The 18378-nt window shown below is 46.8% G+C and overlaps 1 long non-coding RNA gene across 2 annotated transcripts; it reads left to right on the forward strand.

Moving 5' to 3' along the window:
- The first annotated feature begins 4249 nt into the window (after positions 1 to 4249).
- Positions 4250 to 18377, forward strand: LOC140720657 (uncharacterized). Of its 2 annotated transcripts, none has more exons than XR_012097238.1 (3): positions 4250 to 4353; positions 6742 to 6918; positions 18328 to 18377. It is a non-coding gene; the product is annotated as an uncharacterized lncRNA (long non-coding RNA). The 2 variants fall into 2 exon arrangements; XR_012097239.1 differs by lacking the exon at positions 18328 to 18377 and adding an exon at positions 8161 to 9115.
- Position 18378: the final 1 nt, after the last annotated feature.

The following is an 18378-nucleotide window of genomic DNA, read 5'->3' on the forward strand; positions in this document are numbered from 1 at the left end:
CCCCCCCCCCCACTTCTCAATCTGCAGTTGCAGCCCATGGTCTCGCAGACTCTGCGGCTTTGTAACAAACACAATGTTAACAGCAAGATTACACAGTAATTAATATGAACAGAGAATTGCTGCTTCCTGAAAGGACATGCCAATTGGCTCATGCAATTGCCCAGATTCTCCCTAGTTAACAACTTATTTTGTCCCGGAACCTCTCTTCCCTGGGTTACAGAACGTCCGATCACTACTCTGCTCCCACATCCCTCATCCGACCACTCACCCCACACCTATACATCCACCTATCAGCTCTATCCACACACACAGACAGACAACCCCTTACTCACCGCTGCCCGAATAGGAGAAACGCCGCGCCTGCGTTTAGAGGTACTCAGAAGCAACACCGGTGGACAGAGGTCTGCACAGCGCCACCGGAGGCAGGAGGGGCAAAGGAGAGGTAAATCACAAATAAAACGTACACAACGCTGGAAGAACTCAGCATCTGTGAGAAAAGAGCAGCCAACGTTTCGGGACGAGACCCTTCATCAGGAATGGGGGGGAAAGAGAGGGCCGAAGCCCAGTAATAGAGATGGGGGAGGGGGAAGGGCTAGAGGCGCCAGGTGAAGAACCAATCAGAGGAAAGATAAAGGGGGGAGGGGATAAGCATGAAGGAACTGTAGAGATAAAGGAGCAGAAAGTTGAAAGGGGAGAGAGGCAGAGAGGGACCTGGGCTAGGGGAAGGGGCCCTTTCCCACTGCAGCAAGCCCTCGATCTACACAAACCTCGGATCAGCCCCCGCCGCCCGAATGGGAGAACCACAGACGAAAGTCGTGGTCGGTACCGCGCCTGCGTTTCGCAGGAGGTTCGCGGCAGCAACACCCACGGCCGGAGGTCCGCACATCGCCGCGGGTGGGCGGAGGTCCACGCAGCGCCACCAGTGGCCGGAGGCCGGAGGGACAACGGAGAGGTAAATCACAAACACGACAAAGTCTGCAGATGCTGGAAATTCAGAGTAACACAAATAAAATGCTGGCAGAACTCAGCAGGCCGGGCAGCATCTATCGTGAAGAGTCAACAGTCGACGTTTCCAGTTGAACCCTCCTTCAGAAATGAGATGGAATGAGGGAAATACCTGAATAAAATCGGGGCGGGCGAGGAAATGTCTCGCTGGAAGGTGACAGGTGAAGCCAGGTAGGTGGGAAAGCTCAAGAGCAGTAGAAAATAGAGTCTAATAGGAGAGGAGAGTGGAGAATAGGAGAAAGATATGGAGCAGTGTACCCAGAGAGAAGTGATAAGCAGGTGAGACGACGTGAAAAGTCAGAGAGGAAGAGAGGGAGGGGTGAGAGGGAGATTTGTTCACCGGGAGGAGAAATCGATATTCATGCTATCAGGTTGGGGGTGGGGGTACATAGACGGAATATCAGTTGTTGATGCTGGGCGCTGAGGGTGGCCTCATCTTGGTATAAGTTGGGCTGACACATCGGAACGGGAATGGGAATCGGAATGAAATTGTTTGGACACCGGGAAGTCCCGCTCGGAGCGGATAGTTCAAAGGTTAATTTATTATCAAAGCCGGTATCCATAAACAACTGAGTTTTTTTTCTTCTCCAAAGAACCACGAAACAAAGAAAGAGCATGAAAGTCGGTCACAGAGAAAAATCAAACTCCTACCCCGCCCACCCCGCATAAAAATCTAACGGCATCCTGATCATCAACTCCCAAAACCCACACCTCCCGCACAAAAGGGAACAATAATATCGACCCCCGATAAAAAAAGCACCCCTACCCCGCACAACTGCGGAGGATCCGGTGTCACCAGTGTAGAGGCGGCCGCATCGGGAGCAGCGGACACAACAGGAGACCCCGGAAGATTCACAGGTGAAGTGTCGCCTCACCTGGAAGGATGTTTGGACAACGGAGAGAGTTCGGCCGTCCGGCCCTTTCACTGTGACACACCGAACTCCACATCAAATCCGTCCAAACGAATCTGGGTGAACTTTAATGACCAATAAATATAATTCCTCTCAGCGATCAGCTGTCTGAATGATTCCCTGACTCTGAGAGGAAGGAGTATCTATTGTCCACTATGGTTGGGTTTACCGGGAGACAAAGACTGCAGGGACGAGAGGTTTTCTGTGTGGGGACCCCGCTGGCAATTCTGGTGTTGTGACCCGAATCGAGACAAACACCACGCTGCCCACTCCACCAACAACACGGCACAGCCGGACACATAACAGGGGACTTTACATCCCACAACACTGGATTCAGTGATGAAACCCGTGATTAATGTTGTTGTCCCACTGAAAAGTCCGTTAAGGTGTTTTTAAATGCCAGCGCTCTCCCACAGGTGACGTCACACAGCTCCGCCCCCCACGCGCCTGACGTCACACACGGGCTCCCGACACCGGGATCTGCCCTCACGTGCGCGGTGTCTTACGTCACCCACGCGCTTCTGTGCTCGAACTTTATCGGTTTAACGGCTGGGCTAATAATCACGTGACCACCCCGCCCCCACCGCTGTCAACAGAGGATGAATGAGCTGCGCTATTCCCATTGGTGCGAAGCGATGTCAATCACTGGTTACAGCCAGTCGCAGAGCCGGACAAGCCGAATGGGCGTTACCCCCGCTGAGTCCTTCTCCCGCTCTAGCGCCGACCGCCTCATCAGAGCGGAGAAAACCTCAAAGTAAATGTCCGCTTTCTGATTTATTTCCATTTCCCTCCGAGGGAAGTCGGGGCGTTTGTGAAGCGTCTCCTGCGGCCGGAGTCTGATGTATCGCTGAGAGGTAGGAGGAGACCGCTCGGCCCGTCGGTTTGATGCCGGTTCCCCGGGGAGGGAGGGAGAGAGGGGATTTTATTGAAAGGATGAAGATGGTGTGAGAGGGGGCGGACAGGATGTTTGTCCCGGTGGGGACAGGAGGGGCTCATCTGTGCAATTGTCTGGCCCCACGGTGGTGGCGAGCAGAGGGATTCACCACATTAGGGGCAAACACCAGAAGACTGTTGCCCTGCAAGCGGAGCCAATGGTCCGGGCAAAGTGACAATTATTTGGGCTTTGTTGAGATTGTACCAGAAATATGGTGTAAAATCCCGCTTCCCATACTAACACGGGTTATACAGACCAAAGAACAAACTGCCGGAGGAACTCAGTGTGTCGGGCAGCAACTGTGGAGGGAAATGGACCGTCAACATTTCGGGCCGAGACCCTCCCTCTGGACTAAGAGTGGACGGGAAATAGTCAGAGAAAAGAGGTGAGGGGTGGGGATGGGGCAAGAGCTGGGGAGTGAGAGGTGGATCCAGGTGAGGGGGAGGTGGGAAGGTGGAAACAGTGACAGGGGTGGGAGGTGAGTGGTTGGGGCAACACGGGGCTGCAGAAGATGGAAATTAATTCCATAGAGGATCAACAAAGAGGTTAGAGAGTATTTGTTACAGAGAGTGCAATGAAGATTCACTAGACTGATCCCTGGAGTGGTGGAGTCATCATATGAAGAAAGATCAATTGTGATAACCCTTTCATTTAGAGAATCGAGGACTGAGAGGTGAACATTGAAATGCAGAACATCATTACCGGTTGAACCAGGGATCCCAGTCTCTGAAACAGGGATGGACTGTCTGGGACTGAGATGAGGGGAAATGTCTCCATTCCGAGGGTGGTGAATATCTGTAAATCCCCACCACAGAGGGCGGCAGATGTGTGGAGACCGAAGGGGTGGAGGAAATGAAGATCGGACAGAAACATGTGGCTGAGATGGGAGAGCAGCCGCCATCTTGTTGATGTTTAGAGGGGCTGAATGGCGACCTCCTGTTGTTTCTCATTTGATGTTTCAGTGTTCCTGTCCACTGAGGCCGGAGGAATGTGAATATAAATTAGTGTTTAAGTATAAGTGATTTAAATGAAACCTGCACTTTTCCTGTTTGGGTCTGAATTGTGTGCCGGACCGTGATGGGAATAGAGCCCATGACTCTGTGACCCAGGGAGGTGGAGGGATGGAAACGGGAAAGATAAGAAGGGAAAAATAAAACATGTATCCGGTGTAAATATGGAATAAAGTGGTAAATGCAGCGGTGGGTCGGGCAGCGGGAGAGTGGCGAGGAGCGGCGTCACCGGATCACGTGGGAGACCCACCGCCGTCACGTGATCACGTTTTGCCGCAGAGCTGCAGCATTTGCCGGTTCGCTTCCGAGGCCCCGCCCACCGCCTGATGACTTGTAATTCACATCGCGCATGCTCAATACGGGAAGGGCGGTATTATTTCTCGTTCTTTGTGAAAGCGGGTCGGCGGTGGGATCGGGAGGGGTCCACGCCCCCCGGGGCGGGGAGCCGGGGATGAAATATTTTCTGCGGGGCGACACCATCAAATTCCCTTAGGTGAGTATTGAAGCCGGTCCCGAGCGGGGATGTCTGATATGGGTAGTGAGTTAACTTTCCCGAACTCAAACAAGAGAAAATCTGCAGGTGCTGGAAATGCGAGCAACGCGCACAAAATGCTGGAGGAACTCGGCAGGCCGGGCAGAATCTAGGAAAAGAGTACAGTCGGCATTACCGGCCGAAACCCTTCGGCAGGACTGGAGAATAAAAGGTGGGGGTGGGGAAGGGAGAGAGAAACACAAGGTGATCGGTGAAACCTGAAGGGGGAGGGGATGAACTTTCCCGAACTGGCGGCCTCGCCTCGCTTCCTTCACAGAATCTGCCGGGGTCGGTCCGGGTTGTGAGACCTTCACAACGAACCGTCTGAGATGAGCCGCCGCTCAGCCCCTGTTGTTCTGGTCCTATTAGCAGGATGAAGTAAAACATGTTTCTATCTTGTTACTGACAGAGAATCGTATAGTGTGTGTTCCGTGTGTTATCTGAATGTACTTGCCTGCGATGCTGCCACAAGTCAGTGTTTCTCTGTCCCTGTACCTTCCCGTACTTGTGCACTTGGCAATAAATTCAACAGGACCTGAGAAATCTCAGTGAGATTTGATTAGTGATGATCATCTTGGCAGCTCGGTAGGTCGAATGTATGCGACAGTACACTGTTAAATGAAAAACCCTGAACAGTGTTGATGATCAGACGGATACGCTTCACTGAACTCAGAGACATTTCTTTAGCTGGAGTGTGGTAAATTTGTGGAATTAGCAGAGGCAGCTTTGGAGGCCAGGTTGGGGGCATTTAAGGCGGAGATTGATGGGTTGTTGATTGGTTACGGTGAGAAGGCTGGGGAGTGTGGCTGAGGAGGAAAAAGAGTGTCAGCCATAATTGAATGCTGGAGCAGACTCGATGGCCCAACAGACTAATTATGCACCTCTGTCTTTAAGAATCGGTTTGTTGTCAGGGGAGAACCACCCACTGGTGATATAATCCCATTCTGCACACTTATTTTACCGCAGAGCTGCAGCATCTGCGTTTATTTTTTCTGGGGCTCCATCTGCCCCGTGCCCTTGGTCTCCATTGGCGTGGTAATCACATTGCGCATGCTCACAGTCCACGATATGGCAGTGCTTTTTGACGGGCTGAGTACAGTCACCATCTTGTGCTGATACGGATTTTCAGCACCTGCATATTTTCTCTTGTTGGGGAAATATGATGTGGGCCGGTGAGTCCTGTTAACTTCCCGAACTGGCGGCTTTGCCTCGCTTCCTGGAGCTCCTCAAATGTTTGTGCATTGTACTACTGCTGCTAAATTAACAAGTTTTACGTCACATGCCGGTGATAATAAACCTAATTCTGATTCTGATAAGCTGTTCCTGAGCCTGGTGATACGTGCTTAATGACTGTTGTGTCTTCTCCCTAATTGGGGTGGGTGAGAAAGGAGAATGTCCTGGGTTGTGGAGATCTTTGATTTTACTGAGGGAGTGGGAAGACTAGAAAGAGTTCATGGAGGGGAGACTGGTTTCTGTGATGAGCTGATCTGTGTCCATAACGCTGCAGTTCCTTGCAGTCACGGGTAAAGCAGTCGCCATCCAAGGCATGATATATCCAGATGGGAAACATTTTGTGGTGCATTGATAATATTTGGTGATGAGCAAAGCGTATGTACCAAAGTTCTTATAGTTTGCTCTAGCCTTGTTATTTTGGGATGTTTTATACAGTAGTATTGTGCTGAGCATTTGGTCCATAATGACAAATGAGGGAACTGTTTAATCTCAATAATGATTTTATTGTGATAAACACAAAACAGACAGTGCACCATGACCCGGAGAGTGAACCCAACCAGTCTCCAACAGATGGGGGAGGTGAGCCACAAATACACAAGCAAATAAATGTATAATCCCAGCTAATACATAGCAATGTGAAATGGAATTTCCCATTCTAAAACCCAAAAATAAACATTTTAACAGAAGAACAATAAACAGTGCTGGTCACTAGAAATGCAGGGGTTGTCTGTCAGCCAACACGTGCGCGCGTGCGTGCACACACACACGGGAGTGTCACAATATGTATTATTAATTCAGTATCTGTGTGTTGCTGGAGGACCATCAGTGATTATCCTTGATCCCTTCTCCCACCTGGTTCTGTCTGCTCATTCCCTGCCCACCTTCAAACTCTGTACATGCTCTATCTCACCACCTCGATGATATTTAACTATCCTGTTCAACGTCCATCCAGTCTTTCTCCCACCATATATATCAAACATCTTGTTCAATCTCTGTCCAGCCTGTATCCCACCACTTCAATGATACATATATCAACCATCTTGTTCAATCTCTGTCCAGCCTGTACCCCACCACCTCAATGATATATATCAACCATCTTGTTCAAACTCTGTCCAGCCTGTATCGAACCACTTCAATGATATTCATCAATTTATTGGAGGAAAAGCCAACAACTGGAAGCGAACCATGACTGAAGATGATGGGACAGCAACAAGTGAACCAGCCCGAAGAACATCAACTGCAAAGAATTATTCTGACTCGGAAAATCCATTGATTCAGTCAGGAGAAAGTTTGGTGAGTCTCATTTACTCAAAAACTGGTCCTTTAGACATTACATACCTGTACAAAGGAAGGGAGGAAATAGTTGGAATGAGACTGAATGTGCCCAGAAGTACCAGTTGCCTCTGTCAGACCCAGTTGCAATCACTGCAGGTCTGGTAAAGTGCATTCAGCAGCCCAGCTCTTCAGAGTCACTCACATTCCCTCAGTGTTTGCTTATTTGAAGATCTTACATCTTCCGAAGTACTTGTTGGTCAGTTCAGAGTGAGGAGATGGAAACAAAAGAAAGTGTTTCTACCTGCTATCTTCCAAGAAAAGAAGTACGGGCCTTGAGTCCAAGAAACAGCCTCTCACCATAACCCTCTACTTCCTACCAACCACCTGTTTGCAGACTCTGGGGCTCTGTAACAAACTGAAGGTTAACAGGAAGATTAGTCAGTCGTTATGATGAAGAGATATTTGTGGCTCCCTGAAAGTACATGTGAACTGTCTGATGCAATGGACCAGATCCTCACTCATTGACATCTTAATATACCACATGCCCATCCACCTCATCATGTTGTGTTCGATAACCTACACTACCCCAACCATCCTTCATCCCGGCAGTGGCCTCATACTCTTCTTAGCATTCACCCCACACAGACACATAGACAGGTCTGCAGTCTGCATCACCCACATGTGGCTTGTCAACAAATGCACTCAAAAGCTTCAGTAGTTGTACCATGAAAAGCATTCTGTCAGGCTGCATCACGGTCTGGATTGGAGGGGCTACTGCACAGGACCAGAAGAAGCTGCAGAACGTTGTAAATCTAGTCAGCACCATCTTGGGTACTACCCTATGAAGTACCCAGGACATCTTCAGGGAGCAGTGACTCAGAAAGGCAGTGTCCATTATTAAGGACCTCCAGCACCCAGGGCATACCCTTTTCTCACTGTTACCATCAGCTAGGAGGTACAGAAGCCTGAATGCACACAGTCAGCAATTCAGGAACAACTTCTTCCCCTTCGCTATCCGATTCCTAAATCGACATTGAATCTTCGGACTCTACCTCACTTTCTTTCATATACAGTATTTCTGTTTTTGCACATTTTAAAAAATATATTCAATATATGTATTCTTCAATTAATTTATGAGTTTGTTATTTATTTATTTATGTATTTTCTCTGTTAAATTATGTATGGCATTGAAATGCTGCTGCTAAGATAACAAATTTCATGTCACACGCCGGTGTTAATAAACCTGATTCACCTTCCCAGCTGGGGAACCACAACAAACTGATCCCACAATCCTGACTCAGGTGCAAAACTAAATCCAAGGCTGTAAGACAGAAGAACCTGGACCCTTCACTGTCCAACAGAGCTCGGTCCCGGTCCTTTCCCACTGCAACCGGCCCTCACTTTACACAAACCCAAGATCAGCGCCTTCCTCATCACCACCAGTACAGAAAAACTGCTGACATCAGCTGGGGTTGGCATTGTGCTGCAATTTGCAGGAGGTCCCTCTGGCATCATCAGCAAAAGAGGTTGAAGATCAAATGGTTCGCCTGTCGGTCCCTTCTCTGTGACATCACCGAACTCCACATCAACTCCATCCAACCGACTCTCTGTGAACCGTAATGACTAACAAACATAATTACTCTCAGCGATCAGCTATCTGAATGCTTCACTGAATTTTGCAGGGAGTGATACCTATAGTCCCCATTGTCATAGTGTTTGCTTTACCAGGAGATAAAGATTGCAGAGACAAGAGGTCTTCTGTTTACTGATATGACTTTGTGTTTACCCTGCTGGCAATTCTGAATTTTATCAGTAAAACTGTTGTTTATGAAAATACTAAACAATGGGACACTACACTGACTGAAGCCACCCGAAACCAAATCACCACAGAAAGTCCTCCGAAGAAACATTTGGGGTTTTGTGACCCAGCTCAAGACAAACACCATGCTGCCCACTCCACCAACAACACTGCACAGCCGGACACATAACAGGGGACTTTACATCTCACAACATGGGTCTCATCACTGAATCTTAAGTGTCCTTCCTTGTTCCCCTGAATTCATTAAAAATATAGTCCTTTGAGCAGTTTTTGAAAACAAGTTTTCACCCACACCTGATGTTACTCTGGTGCCCTCACATGCCTGATGTCACGTGTGGGTTCCCCATACCGGGATCTGACATCACATGTGCAGCTCCTTACATCACACTGGCGCTGAGATGGTTGAACTTTACCAGCTAAGGTAACAATTACCTAACCCACCCACCCCACCCCACAGTCAACAGAGGAGTTTCACTCTTCCCATTGATAAGAAGCGATGTCAGTCACTGGTTACACCCAATAGCGGAGGCAGGTCAGACAAAAGGGCGTTTCCACTGCTGAGCCAAACCGTATAATTGCTGTTCTGTGTGTTATCTGAATGTACTTGCCTGTGATGCTGCCACAAGTCAGTGTTTCTCTGTACCTGTACCTTCCCGTACTTGTGGACTTGGCAATAAATTCAACAGGACCTGAGAAATCTCAGTGAGATTTGATTAGTGACGATGATCTTGGCAGCTTGGTAGGTAAAATGTGAAAAACATAAAACATGGGAATCTACAGCACATCACATGCCCTTCAGCCCACAATGTTGTATTGACTATGTAACCTACTCTAGAAACTGCCTTGAATATTCTGAGTTGTCTTTCTCTTATTGTTGATATGAGTGATCTAATTGCTTGGGCTCGTCTGAGAACTCTTTCATTTGATGTGTGTGTAATCCATGATATTTTTAACATTCTCCTGTAGAACCATAATTCAGCTGCTTCTCGTCTCTTTTCCATTGCTGGGCAAATGGTCCAGCATTCACTTCCATAAGTCAGGATAGCATAAATGTAGCACTGCAGTATTCTGTTTTTTAGTGTACATGCTCATCTTTCTGTCTGTTAATATGGTCTTCATTTTATGGAAAGCTTCTTTCACCATTGCTATTCTGTATTTGATATCTGTGTCGTACCTGCCATCACTTGTCATTTGGCTGCCAAGATATCTGAATTTGTTGACTTGTTTGATCTTGACTTGTGGATGTACCTATCTAAGAGTCTCTTAAAATACCCTATTGCATCTGCCTCTACCACACTCATGGGCAGTGCATTCCACACATCCACCACTCTCTGTGTGAGAAACTTACCCCTGACATCCCCATTGAACCTACTTCCAAGCACCTTAAAACTATGCTGCCTCTTGTTACCCATTTCAACCCTGGAGGAAAAGCCTCTGGCTATCCACAAAACCAATGCCTCTCATCTTATACACCTATATCAGGTCACCTCTCATCCTCCGTCACTCCAAGGACCTATTCTCATAAGGCATGCTTCCCAATCCAAGCAACATCGTTGTGAATCTCCTCTGCACTCCATATCACATCCATATCCTTTCCTGTCATGAGGTAATTAGAACTAAACACAGTATTCCAAGTGGGGTTTAATCAAGGTCATATATAGTGTAACATTACCTCACGCTCTTGAACCCAATACCACGGTTGATGAATACCATACACCATACCATTTCCTGGGTTATCTTTGCTTTCTTTCTTGAACAAGGGAACAACGCTTGCAACATTCCTTTTCTTTGCTACTTCTCCCCATCCTATTGGTGATGCACGGATCATCGTCAGAGGCTCAACAAACTCTTCCCTCACTTCCCACAGTAGTGTGGGGTATACCTCGTCCAGTCCCGGTGACTTATCTAACTTGATACCTTTAAAAGACTCCAGCATATTGTCTTTATTAATGTCTATGCGCTCAGAATATTTGCAATGATCCACAGATTGAGAAACATCTGTTGAGAATGTAGCGGTGAATTCTAACCAAACCAAGATGCCGTTACTGCCGACCCTCACGGATTTGTTATATATGCATGGCGTTGCCTCAGCTCCAATAATAATTGTTACAAAAAGTCAGTGGTCATTTAGTAGCAAGCAGCAAACTTACAATCTTGAAACGATGAAACTGAAGTGTACCCAAGTGTATGTTCAGTGTAGTTGGTGTATAATAATAAAATATATGACATCAGGCAGTCCCCAGCTGTGTACTGCATGGAACAAAGCACACATATGTAAATGATTTCTTTCGCGTTTACCACACCCCCACTGATGCGACTAGTTACCATAAAAAAAACATCATAAATACGCAGCACAGAATTCAATGCAGATAGAGAACAGATACATGGCTCCTACACACAGGCTCACTTATGTTATGTTTTACTTGTGTTAAAGATTTTTTGCCAGCGTGCTGTTTTGGATGTATGGCATTGTGTTTAGCAAGGTGCCATGTAACTATCTGATAATAGATCATATGACCAGAAGATGTAGACCATCGAGTCCGCTCCGCACTTCAATCATGGGCTGATCCAATCCTTCCAGACGTTGCCACTCCCCTGCTTTCACCCCATACTCTTTGACGCCCTGGTTAATTGAGAACCTATTTATCTCTGCATTAAACACACTGAATGATTATGCTCCACGCCTGCTCGTGGCAACAAATTCCACACATTTACCACCCTCCAACTAAAGTAATTTCTCTGCATCTCAGTTCTAAATGGACGGCGTTCAATCCTGAAGCTTTGCCTTCTTGTCGTAAAATTCCACACCATGGGGAATCTGTTCAGGCCTTTTTACATTCGGAATGTTTTATGAGAAACCCCCCTCCCCACTCATTTTCCTGAACTCCAGGGAATACAGCCCAAGAGCTGCTAGATGGTCCCCATACGGTAACAATTTTATTCCTGGAATCATTCTTGTGAATCTCCTCTGAGCCCTCTCCAATGACAGTATATCCTTTCTAAAATAATGAGCCCAAAACTGCACACAACACTCCAACTGCAGTCTTACGAGTGCCTTATGGAGCCTCAACATCACATCCATGCTGTTATATTTTATACCTGTGGACATGAATGCCACTATTGCATTCGCCTTCCTCACAACCGACTGAACCTGGAGGTTAACCTTGCACAAGGACTCTCAAGTTCCATTGCATCTATGCATCTTGAATTGTCTCCCCATCTGACTAATAGTCTGCTCAGTTATTTCTTCCACCAAAGTGGAACAAATCGAAGCAAGAGGCAGAGAGGGAAGAAGTAAAAGAAGCTCGGAGAGAAGCTGTTTCTTTGACTGATCGGGGCAAAGAGGCGCAGGCGCGTGATGTAGCGCGCCAAAGTTTTAAAAGAAAGTCCGCCATATACAGCGGCCATTGTCGGAGTGGACTGACGCGGAGTGGGACGGCTTTGGCTCAATCAGGCTTCGGCGAGAACAGGCAGAGGCGAGGCTTGAACGGGGCACAACAGCGCAAGTGCGTGAAAATCGGCCTCTGAGATCAGCGGGGGAATTTTAAAAAACGGGCAGAGGCTGAGTACGAGCTTCATTCCAGGTGAGGTAAGGCCGGGTAAGCTCCCTTAAATTAATCAAATTAGATTAGGAGTAGGTAATAGAGGAAGCAGTTAGGGTAGTTGAGTGCTCCGTTTGCCAGATGTGGGAAGTCAGGGCGAGCACAGCTGTCCCTGATGACTACACCTGTAAAAGGTGCATCCAGCTGCAGCTCCTGACAAACCGTGTGAGGGAACTGGATGAACTTCGGATCATTCGGGAGGCAGAGGCAGAGGTAGACAGGAGTTTCAGGGAGAAAGTCACCCTGGTCAGGAGACAGGTAGTTGGGTGACTGTCAGGAGAGGGAAGGGGAATAGACAGGAAGAGCAGAGCAGCCCTGTGGCCGTTCCCATCAACAATAAGTATACCGTTTTGGATACTGTTGGTGGGGACGACCTACCAGGGACAAGTTGCAGTGGTTGCATCTCTGGAACCGAGACTGGACCCTCAGCTCAGAAGGGAAGGACGGAAAAGAGGAGAGCAGTAGTGATAGGGGATTCGGTAGTTAGGGGGACAGACAAGAGGTTCTGTGGAAGAGATCGAGAATCCCGGATGGTCTGTTGCCTCCCTGGTGCCAGGGTCCGTGATATCTCGGATCGAGTTCTCAGTATTCTCAAGAGGGAGAGTGAGCAGCTGGATCTATGTCGTGGTCTATGAAGGGACCAGTGACGTGGGTAGGAAGGGAGAGGAGGTCCTGAAAGGTGAGTTTAGGGATCTAGGTGTCAAGTTAAAGGACAGGACCTCCAGCATAGCAATCTCAGGATTGCTAGAGTGCCACGTGCAGGTGGGTTTAGAAATAGTAAGGTAGCACAGATCAACACGTGGCTGAGGACATAGTGCAGGAGGGAGGGCTTCAGATTTATAGATAATTGGGCGGTTTTCCAGGGAAGGTGGGACCTGTTCCGGCGAGACAGTTTACATCTGAACTGGAGGGGGAAAAATATCGAGGTAGGTTTGCTAGAGAGGCTCCAGTGGATTTAAACTAGATACGAGTGGTGAGGGGAACAAGAGTGTAGTAACAGATGTATGGGAGAAGGAAGAAAAAGAAGACAGTAAAGTTCTTTGTACTGTTAGAGATAAACAGAGAAGAAGAGCTGGATAATTTCTTAAATGCATTTATGTTAATGCTAGGAACATCGTAAGAAAGGTGGATGAGCTTAGGGCATGGATTGATACCTGGAAATATGATGTAGCTATTAGAGAAACATGGTTGCAGGAGGGGTGTGATTGGCAATTAAATATTCCGGGATTTCTTTGCTTCAGGTGTGATAGAATCGGAGGGACAAGAGGGGGAGGTGTTGCGTTGCTTGACAGGGAAAATATTCCAGCGGTGCTCTGGCAGGATAGATTAGAGGGCTCGTCTCGGGAGACTATTTGGGTGGAATTGAGGAATGGGAAAGATATAGTAACACTTATAGGGGTGTATTATAGACCACCTAGTGGGGAGCGAGAATTGGAGGAGTAAATTTGCAAGGAGATAGCAGATATTTGTAATAAGCACAGGGTTGTGATTGTGGGAGATTTTAATTTTCCACACATAGACTGGGAAGCCCATACGGTAAAATAGATGGATGGTTTGGGGTTTGTAAAATCTGTGCAGGATAGTTTTTTTGCAGCTATACATAGAGGTACCGAATAGAGAAGGGGCAATCTTGGATCTTCTGTTAGGGACTGAAATAGGTCAGGTGACGGAGGTATGTGTTGGGGAGCATTTCGGGTCCAGTGATCACAATGCAATTAGTTTCAATATAATTATGGAGATGGATAGGACTGGACCGAGGGTTGAGATTTTTCATTGGAGAAAGGCTAACTTTGTGGAGGTGCGAAAGGATTTAGAAGGAGTGAATTGGGACAATTTGTTTTATGGGAAGTATGTAATAGAGAAATGGAGGTCACTTACAGGTGAAATTTTGAGGGTACAGAATCGTTATGTTCCTGTTAGTTTGAAAGGAAAGGTTAAAAGTTTGAGAGAGCCAAGGTTTTCAAGGGATATTGGAAACTTGGTTCGGAAAAAGAGAGATATCTACAATAAATATAGGCAGCATGGAGTAAATGTGGTGCTAGAGGAATATAAAGAATGTAAAAAGAATCTTAAGAAAGAAATTAGAAAAGCTAAAAGAAGATACGAGGTTGCTTTAGCAAGTAAGGTGAAAATAAATCCAAAGGGTTTTTACAGTTATATTAATAGCAAAACGATAGTGAGGGATAAAATCGGTCCCTTAGAGAATCAGAGTGGACAGCTGTGTGTGGAGCCCAAAGAGATGGGGGAGATTTTGAACTATTTCTTCTCTTCGGTATTCACTAAGGAGAAGGATATTGAATTGTGTACGGTAAGGGAAACAAGTAGGGAAGTTATGGAAACTATGACGATTAAAGAGGAAGAAGTACTGGCGCTTTTAAGGAATATAAACGTGGATAAGTCTCCGGGTCCTGACAGGATATTCCCTAGGACCTTGAGGGAGGTTAGTGTAGAAATCGCAGGCGCTCTGACAGAAATATTTCAAATTCATTAGAAACGGGGATGGTGCCGGAGGATTGGCGTACTGCTCATGTGATTCCATTGTTTACAAAGGGTTCTATGAGTAAACCTAGCAATTATAGGCCTGTCAGTTTGACGTCAGTGGTGGGTAAATTAATGCAATGTATTCTTAGAGATGGTATATATAATTATTTGGATAGACGGGGTCTGATTAGGAACAGTCGGCATGGATTTGTGTGTGGAAGGTCATGTTTGACAAATCTTATTGAATTTTTTGAAGATGTTACGAGGATAGTTGACAAGGGTAAAGCCGTGGATGTTGTCTATATGGACTTCAGTAAGGCCTTTGACAAGGTTCCGCACGGAAGGTTAGTTAGGAAGGTTCAATCGATAGGTATTAATATTGAAGTAGTAAAATGGATTCAACAGTGGCTGGATGGGAGATGCCACAGAGAAGTGGTGGATAACTGTTTGACAGGTTGGAGGCCGGTGACTAGTGGTGCGCCTCAGGATTTCAGAAGGGGACATGAGACTGGACCCAAATGCAGGACGCAGGCACTGAAGTACTAGGGGCAGTGCAGGAACAACTAAAGGATAGAGCAAGATGGGGAGACCGTGGTGTGCGTGAGGAACAAGGTAATCCTGCGGTTCAGAGATAGTTCAGGCAAGGCAGGATCCTGGATTTCATTGCAAGGCAATATCCTGGAGCTCATGGCAAGGCAGGATCTTGGCTAGGCTAGAGGATGGGTCTATGGGACAAGGACTGCTGGGAGGATAGCTCCCTGGGCGGGCCGCATAACTCCTGGCTAGGGTTCAGTCTCCCAGGCAGGAACACAGGGGCCTTGTTAGGTCGCGGAGCACCTGGGAAGGTTGCGGGGCACAACCCGTCAGAAGCGAGGGGTAGGAAAGGGGCAGAGTCCTCCGCCGGGAAATGGCAATCTGGCCTGGCTTACCGGACGGAGGCAAGGGATAGGAAGGGGACTAGGTCCAGAGTGACTGCCAGGCTTACTGGAAAACTAGTTGATTAATGGTGGGTACTCCAAGCCGGGGCGAACAGGACGAACAGAACGAAACCGGGCGAACAGCGCAAGCAGGGCAAACATGATGAGCAGGTCGGAAGAGGATAAATAGGGCGACCAGCGCAAACAGGACGACCAGGTTAAACCGGATTGACAGGCAAAAAGCGTGACAGCGCGAACAAGGCGAATCGGACGGAACAGTGGGACCAGCGCATACAAGACGAACAGGACAAAACAGGACGATCTCCCAGGACTCAGTCCCAGAGCCCCTTATATACACTTGCCCGCCGACAGGCATCAGGTGCGCCTCCTTAAACCAAGACGATCCTATTTGGGCTAAAGGGTGAAAGGAGGGACGGCTAAAAGACTCGGAGTCCGGAGTCCGCGGACCGGATCAAGACCTGGAATGCGTGCGCCGGACCGGACCATAACTCTGGGATATATACTGGGTCCAATGTTGTTTGTCATGTACATTAATGATCTGGATGATGGGGTGGTAAATTGGATTAGTAAGTATGCAGATGATGCTAAGGTAGGTGGCGTTGTGGATAATGAAGTAGGTTTTCAAAGCTTGCAGAGAGATTTAGGCCAGTTAGAAGAGTGGGCTGAACGATGGCAAATGGAGTTTAATGCTGATAAGTGTGAGGTGCTACACTTTGGTAGGAACAATCTATGGATTCTTGAATGATCACCGTTAATACCTCCGCAATCTCTCCAGCTACTTCCTTCAGAACCCGAGGCAGCATTCCATCAGGTCCAGGGGATTTATCCACCCTCAGACCATTAAGTTTCCCGAGCTCCTTCTCAGTCGTAATTTTCACAGCACAAACATCACTTCCCTGTCTCTCTAGAATGTCCGTTATACTGCAGACGTCTGCCACTGTGAAGACTGATGTAAACTCTGCATTCAGTTCCTCTGCTGTCTCTGCATCTCTCATTACAATTTCTCCAGCTTCATTTTGTATTGGTCCTATATGTACCCTCGATTCTTTTCTACCCTTTGTATACTGAAAAAGCTTTTTGATATTGGTCACCAGCTTCCTTTCATAATTCATCTTTTCCTTCCGAATTACCTTTTTAGATTCCTTCTGTTAAAGTCGAATCTGAATAAAACTCGGGAGACCAGCTTCTTATCATCACCACAGATTATTGTGCATTCTCCTGTTATCAAAACAGGTATCAAAAGGAAGGCAGGTCAGTGCTGCCTCCATCTGACAAGTGGATTACTTTAGTCAGGTTACAGCCATATATTTATACATAGTAACCCCCATACATTATTTTTGCAAGCTGTTATTAGAACTGGTACGCCCAGCAAGTCTGTTGGTGCAAAACATAATTAGGTAAAAGAGTTCGTTAAATCAATGTTTGAATACGGATGTACTGTCCAATCCTTATCAGTTATTCCCTTTGCAAGGCCCTGACTTAATTACAGACAGATGTTCATTGCTGTCCTCCCTTCCCCTAGATAAACGAGGATACAATGTATCATTTATCAATTCTCTCTGCTAATTAAGAGCGAACTAGCAAACGCCGGGTTTTTTTAACTAACTGCTGAAGACAGTTTACTTCATTTCAATGTTTCCTGTTCAGTCCCAATTATTCTTTTCGACAGAGGTTACTTAGATTCAAAATGCATTTTAATCCTCAATTCCCAACTTCTGCAAGTTTTTAAAAGCTTCCCAATCCTCTATCTTCCCACTAGCTCTGGCTTCCTTGCATGCCCTCTCTTTTGCTCTCACTTTGGCTCTGACTTCAGTCAGGGTTGTGTCCTTCCATTCAAAGATTTCTTCTTATTTGGAATATATCTGTCTTGCATTTCCCTCATTTTCCACTGAAACTCCAGCCATTGTTGTTCTGCTGTGCTTCCTTCTAGTGTCCCTTTCTGGTCAACTTTGGCCAGTACTCCTCTCATGCCATTGTAATTTCCTTTACTCCACTGCAATAATGCCACTTTGGAGTTTCTCCTTCTCAAATTTCAAAATGAGCTTGATCATATTTTGATCACTTTTCCCTAAGGGTTCCTTAACCTTAAACTCTCTTATCAAATCCAGATCATTGCACAACACCAAGTCTAGTACAGCCGACCCCCTGGTGGGCTCAGCAACAAGCTGTTCTAAAAAGTAATTTCTTAGACGTCCTAAAATTCTCTCTCTCTTGAGGTCCAGTTCTGTCCTGGCTTTTCCAATCCACTTTTATGTTAAAATCCCCAACGATTATTATGACGTTGCCCTTCTGACACACCTTTTCTACCTCCTGCTGTTTGGAGGCCAGTACACAACTGCCATTAGGGTCCTTTTAACATTGCTAGTTCTTAACTCAACCCATATGACCTCTACACGTTCCATTTGAGAGCCGAAATGGGCATTGTGTGACTGTGGGTGGATGCACACAGGTGGATCCAGCAGTATCAAGTCTTCAGTGGACAGGCCCAAGATATTTGAAAGTATTTGCTTCGGTTTCAAAACAAAATAGAGTTCTCCTTTACAGCTCGATTAATGTCTGACTATCCTGTTAATTTTATTTGTTACAGAGCATCAAAGCCTGAACACGGATTTACTCAAAATGGCTGAACAGGCGGGTC

The sequence above is a fragment of the Hemitrygon akajei genome, unplaced genomic scaffold, assembly GCF_048418815.1.
Source record: "Hemitrygon akajei unplaced genomic scaffold, sHemAka1.3 Scf000045, whole genome shotgun sequence".
Taxonomy (NCBI): domain Eukaryota; kingdom Metazoa; phylum Chordata; class Chondrichthyes; order Myliobatiformes; family Dasyatidae; genus Hemitrygon; species Hemitrygon akajei.